We start from the raw sequence: 6493 nt of genomic DNA, 5'->3' as shown, positions 1-6493 counted from the left end.
GTGCTCCTTGGCCAGCAGAGTTGGTTGACAGGCGCTACATCTTGGCCCGCAGCTGTCTTGGACTGGCAATTACTTGTCTCTGAAATCTTATCACGCATTTCCCATCCCGCCAACCGCCCACACACAGCCATCCCCCCATCATCCCATCCCGGCCACCCACTCACGCACATCACTAACAAGGCAGCTCCGTTGGCCAAATTACTCATTAGAAAATGTAGCCAACATCTGGGTGGGTGGCATGTCCTCATCCGCGCAGTAACGAAACGAAACAAAACGAAGGCCACCAGCCACGACCAACGATTACAGTAAACACTAGCTATATGGCCGCTTTATCCCAGAAATCCAGGGGAGCGGAACAGGGTAAAAACACAACTCCGGCAACTTGACGACGGCAGCGCAGACTGCGCCAAAAGTCAAATTTTGTAGATTGCAATAAATCAAATAGCAATTACACGAAATTAGGCATGTTTTCTCAATTTTGCACACACACACATTGCAAAGCGGGGGATTGAAAGGAGCTAGTGTGTGTATGTGTGTGTGGGTGGGTGGAATCCTGAATCCTCTGCCCACATGGAGCATTAATTGCAGCAGCTGGGCCACGGCAGCCCCGAAAATGGCAGAGTGTGCGAAATTGGTGAAAGGGTTCAAAGCCGGCAAACTTGAACTTGTCTGGCGCGACGAAAAATCCTGCACCACCAAATTGGTTGTGGAAAGTGTAGCAGTGGCTAAGGATGTGGTGGTGTGGTGTGGGGGCGGCAGCATATGCGCCAGCTTTCTAATTATGTAAACTTGGCCATGTTGCTGCGCTGTTGCGATGTTGCTGCTGCTGCAGCTGCAACACTAAAAACGCCGCTGGGGGACAACGGCGACGACAGGCGGACAACGGACCATAACACATACCATGCACCAGGAGGTGCTCCTCATCCCATTTCATACCCATTCCCAATCCCATTCCAGCCCATGCCATCCCATCCCGTCGCGGTGTCCCCAATCGCAGCTCCAGCTCAAGCATTTCTCCCTTCTCGATCCAGCGATTCCTGTTCCAGTTCTCCGATTCGATCCAATGGCCGGCGGAGTGCGTGCTTCGAGCATATTTATCTTGTGGCTGCAGCGTTCTGGATTTTTATTACAAATCAATTGAAGCATCATTAGCATAATTTATACAAAGCGTTCGCTTAATGAACCTGGCCGATCTCCGGTTCCCGCCCTAGAACGGTCTTGGAATCTGTTAGAGGCGTTCGTCCTGAGAACATAATGCACAGGGCGGAAAGTCTATTAAAATCTGATAATGAAATTATTTACAATAACGCATCTTGCATAACAGGGTGTTTTAAATCTTAAAATATTTACATAAATGTACATTAAATATATAACAGCAGATAATTTCCTCTTCAGATAATCAGATAATTAATGGTAGTAACTCAGTTACTACCAATCCTATAACCACTTTGACTACAGATTTTCTCGCAGTGTTTGATCTGGTTCAGTTAGCCGAGCTCTCGGTTCTCAGCTCTTGGGTCTCCGATCGCCGCCTAATCACGATCATCAGTCAAACGGCAAATCCGCCGCTCCAGCGCTCCATTTGGGGCCCTGACACTTTGACTCGCCTGTCTCGGAGTCGCGGATGCCAGTCTTCCTGGGGTTTCACCGGTGTTCCAATGGCCCAAGCCCAAGCCCAAAATAGTCGCCAGGGATCGGTGGCAGCGTATCGCGAACGGCGATCGGTCACGTAGCTCGGGAGTTGGAGAGCTCGAGAGCTGGAGGTGATGGAGGTACCCAGTCACCAGTCAGCAGTCACCAGTTGAGGTGCCAGTGGCGCAGATCCGTGGCCAAATGTAGCGCCAATTGCTACGCATTTGCGAGCACCGAGGCGCCTATAACAAATGCCAATCGTGTCGTGGACGACGCCAGCGATATTTAATTGTTTCTGCGGCGACAACTTATCGGGGAATTCCGATCGGAATTTTTAATTTCTGCAAGTCTGCAGTCCGCTGGATACCTCCGTCCATTCCCCATCCCCCATCGCCCGCCTCCCATCCGCACCTCCTCCAATCCTCCTCCAATTCCATGATGAGTGTCACTGCAGAATGCATAAAAGGCGGCGATGTTGCTGCTGCTTCTGCTGCTGTGCCTGCAATATTGCTACCGCTGCTTTATGCAAATATGAGGAACGGACAAAGAGCAACCAGGCCGGGCTTTTCTGAAAAGTTGGCCAACTGTAATTACTGGACACCCCTCCAGCTTCATCCCATCCCTTGCCGTCCCATGCCCATTGACAACTTTTTCACACCTGTTCAAACAAGTTAATTAACAGCTCGCAAAACTACTTATTAAAATAAGAAAAAAGTAATACAAATAAAAAACAGCGGGAGAGAGAAAAAGAAAAGGCAACAAACAGACGAGCAGCCTATGGGAAAGTTTCTAATTAAATGATTGTCATCTCGACTGCGCAGCGGACAAATGGACAAATGGACGCTGACCACCGAGGAGCTATGTATTTCCGACCAGCTGGATGCCCAGAGTCGGAGGCTGTGGGCTAAAACTCCCAGATTGTAGTGCAAACTTTTGTCATTATGCAGGCAGAATGCGCGAAACAAAACAAACAGAAAGGTAGCACAGGGAAAAAATGGAGAACATAGTGGACAACCAGCTGAAATTATTAGCCGGGCTGAGGGGCAGATGGTCAGCCGTCCAGGTTTTACTTAATCCCAGCACGGAAAGAAAAGTCCGAGGTATCCATAAGCCATAGTCATCAAATCAAGCTAACTAAAAGATACTTCAAAACTAAGATATAAGCACTACAAATATTATATTCAAAAAACGAATTAGAAAACATTAAAAATTTAGAAAACCCAAATATTTTAGCAGTGCACTTTTCGGATTCGCCAATGAGGTCATCAGCGCCATCACCCCATATATCATCTGCAATAAAGCGATTTTCCGCCGACCTCCCCCACAAAACCCCATAATATCCACTCCGAAACGGAGTGTGAATAAAAAAAACGAGTGATTCAAAAAAGTGGCTTTGCCTTGGTGGTTGGCCACCAAATTGGCGACAAAAAATTAACGGATTTTGCTGTGGATTTTTTTTTTTTTTTTGGTGCCGGGTTTTTGCCATTCAATTAATATAACTAATGAAAAAGCTGCTAACTTTGGCCAGGCAACTGGCAACTGCCAGACGAACTGCGTCTCAATTAAGCCGAATCTCTGGGATCTGCCGTGTAATGAAGTTGCTCAACGGCCAGTGGACGGTGTTTTTCTGTTTTCTGCTGCTGCTCTTTAAGGATTGCCAATTTATGATTGGAGCAACCGTGTGGGGGAAAAAATGTCAATCTTGTAGATGTAGATTAGCCGGCACCAGGTGGGAGCCTTGACCACTTCGCCTGATTGGAGCACACCGCAAATGCCAGACGAAATAAACGAAAATGTCAACATAATTCTGTGGTCTCTCGTTTATTGTACCCAAAAGATCTTGCGGCAATTTATTTGTCTGAAGTGCGAAAAATATTCACAAATTGACCGAAACCTTTTCGTTTTGATTTATGAGACATGACCTCTGGATAGCGTAATTCAAATTGTTGTGGTATTGACCTTCCTAAAGCTGATGTCGCAAGGTTCTATAAAGGTGTGTAAAAACTAATGCCAGAATGTGTTAAAAAAATTGAATATTCTTTTTAGATTTCATTTAGAGATAAAACAAAACAGAAGTTAGAGAACTGTTGCTAGGCTCCTACGCCAGCTATCCAATTGACCTTTATTCGATTGCCTAAATGCTACTAGGCTTATGCAAATTTCCCTGATGCCGAGTTCACTTTCTTTTCATTAGGATAAAAGCGGAGGACAGGAAATCGATGCATTTCGAATGAACTTGGCGGCAACTTCATTAAGCGGCCGTTCGACTGCAGTTTGCGTGCTGCAAAAGCGAAACTTTTCCCCCCTCAAGTGGGCGGAATGGAACGGGCCGGTTCGATTTCATTTGGTCAGGACTGGGGGGAAATCGAGAATAACAAGCGGCGGCGATTCGAGTCGAGTCCCCAAAAAAAAGGGTTAAAAAAGCAATAAATAAAACAAGTGGCAGCCACGGCGACAGCAACGATATTTGGTGAGTTAGGAGAATTGGAGTTTGGGCAGCGGGAAGGATGTGGGGTATTCTGCGAACCCTGTGACAGGCAAATCGCCAAACGAATACCGTGGGGATGCTGGGTTTTCCACCCGCAGCCCCCCGCCACCGTGAGCGTGTGGCATTTTCATTTTGTAAATTTGTTTTTCTTGTTCCGTTTGGCTTCATTTCCGTTTCCGCCGCCAGTCTTCTCGTTTTCCATTTGCCAGAAAGTGAATGTCCTTCTCCACCTCCGCCCAACCTTCCACTCCTACACTCCTCCACCCAATCACTCGCTGTCGATAAGAAAGTGCGTGTGAAAAGGGTTCCTTCGTGGCTGCATAAATTTGAATTATAATATTGCAATCCTGTGAAGCAAAATCCGGACTGGTCAGGAATCCGTATCCGGACTCCTTGCTGGCTGCAATTTGTGTGCGGAATATGTTCCGGCATATATTATGGAGATTTCTTTCGCACCACCCCAACTCCAATCCGATCCGCTGACTTCTGCCAATGCATGATATATTCTCACATATCCGAGTGGGGATTTGCCTAAATCAAAAGTGCGTGCTCTTGAATTTATCAAAGGTGGATGTGGACCGTGGACCAGCCAAGGATTCATTCTTCGTCCTTTGGACTTTGGTTTTTTTTTCTCTTTTCCGATTTTTGTTTGCCCGTCTGCGGTTGCGGTCTTGTTTGTTTGGCAAGCGCCGTGATTTATGGCTTAAAGTTTTCGGAGCGCGTGCCAAGTCCCCGGATTAGGAAAACTGCCCTGGAAAGCGGCCATCAGAATCCACACAATTTGCTAGTCTAACGAATAAAAGAAGGAAAAAGGAAAACTATGCTTAGTAAAGTGCAAAACATGACACTTGGCGTTTATGTTAATCACCTGCCCGAAAGCCCGAGCAGCTGCTTCCCAACTCCCATCTCCCATCGCCCAGTCCCAGTCCACCAGCTCCTCCGATTCCGATGTTCTACAGCCATGTTGACAATGACAAATACGCACACGAGTCCGCAAACCATGTCCATATACAGTGGATATACATATATATGTATATATATAAGGCATCCAGGAGACACATTTGCACTTTTTGGCTAGCAGGAAAAGTGCAGCTAATGAGTTGGATTGAACATCGCTCGGGAACTCATTAAACCAGCCAGTTGTAGCTGAAGAGCTGTTGGCTGCGAGATAATGATGAATTTCCATAAGTCGCCGCAGCAGAACGCAACTCGCCCATTAATCTTGGCCAGCTAGACGTGGAAGGGGTATGGAATCGGCTGGGTTATGTGGCGTAGTGTCTGGGTAGCAGCTCCTCCTGCTCCTTGACTCGTCTGAGTGTTCTTGTGGCTTTAGAGGATGAGCACCAGGGTGAGGACGAGGACGAGAATGAGAATGAGCATCAGGCTGCCCGCTGTTGTGTTGACATGCGTATGCGTTGTTAATTGCGAAAAAAGGATTACCAGCAGACGGTGACTCCAACTCGGGGGATTACATGTCCGCGTTTAGAAAGTTTAATTTTGCCAATAGCTCATGAGATTTGCATACCAGATGCGAACGAATGCCGTCTGAGATTGGCCAGTGGAAAAATCATCTAATCAGACAGAAAAGTCTTTGTTAGCTTTCCCAATAATACTCTTAATTAGTTTTAAAAAGAACAGAACTGATGGCTACTTTACATACAGCATTTTGAATATCATTTCCCACTAATTATGTTTATATAACGTTTCCTTTCCAGATCGATTATAATAACGCCAGATGGAGGAAATGCGACCTTTGGAGGCCCATCACCACCGATGTACCATTATGTGAATGCCTTTAATTAGAGGCAATATGAATGGGATTATTGCAGTTCCCAGCGACTTTGACCGATCAACCCCGGACCTGAACAGCAACCCACATAATCCGCTTCATATTGGCCACAACGAATGTAATCAGGTTTCGGTAACCCTAGCCAATTCCATCGATAACACTCCAATGGACCTCACATCTAATCCTACCCCGCCGCCAACTTGGCCTCGGTTTAAATTTCCTCTTCAATGCAAGGGATTGCCCGATGGCCCGAAAAGCGAAAAACCTTTTTCGCAGATAGACAGTCTGACACTCGGGAGCACAATGCAAGGCAGCACGCCCTGCGATAATTAGTAGACATGCCCATTTAGAGGTTGCCCTTTTTGGCCAAAAGCTACGAGGAGGAGGAGGAAGGAGAGAGGGGTGGCTCGGTGACGAGGGATCGGATCGGAAGGCATGTAAGTATATACTGAAAGCATAAGGACTAGTGCGATGACCATTTCGGACACGACATAAATCGTGCGTCGGAGCGTCGTTTGCAATTAGCAGCGTTACGTTGTCGAACTCTTAATCAAAAGTATTGGGACCCAAATACTCTGGTTCTT

General features: G+C 46.7%; 1 pseudogene; it reads right to left on the bottom strand.

The window, feature by feature from the left end:
• Positions 1–3972: 3972 nt before the first annotated feature.
• LOC116801390 lies at positions 3973–4552 on the bottom strand (annotated as a pseudogene).
• Positions 4553–6493: the final 1941 nt, after the last annotated feature.

Source organism: Drosophila sechellia, chromosome 3R (genome assembly GCF_004382195.2).
Source record: "Drosophila sechellia strain sech25 chromosome 3R, ASM438219v1, whole genome shotgun sequence".
NCBI lineage: Eukaryota > Metazoa > Arthropoda > Insecta > Diptera > Drosophilidae > Drosophila > Drosophila sechellia.
The sequence above is the reverse complement of the archived record's forward strand: the minus strand, read 5'-3'. Positions and strand labels throughout refer to the sequence as shown.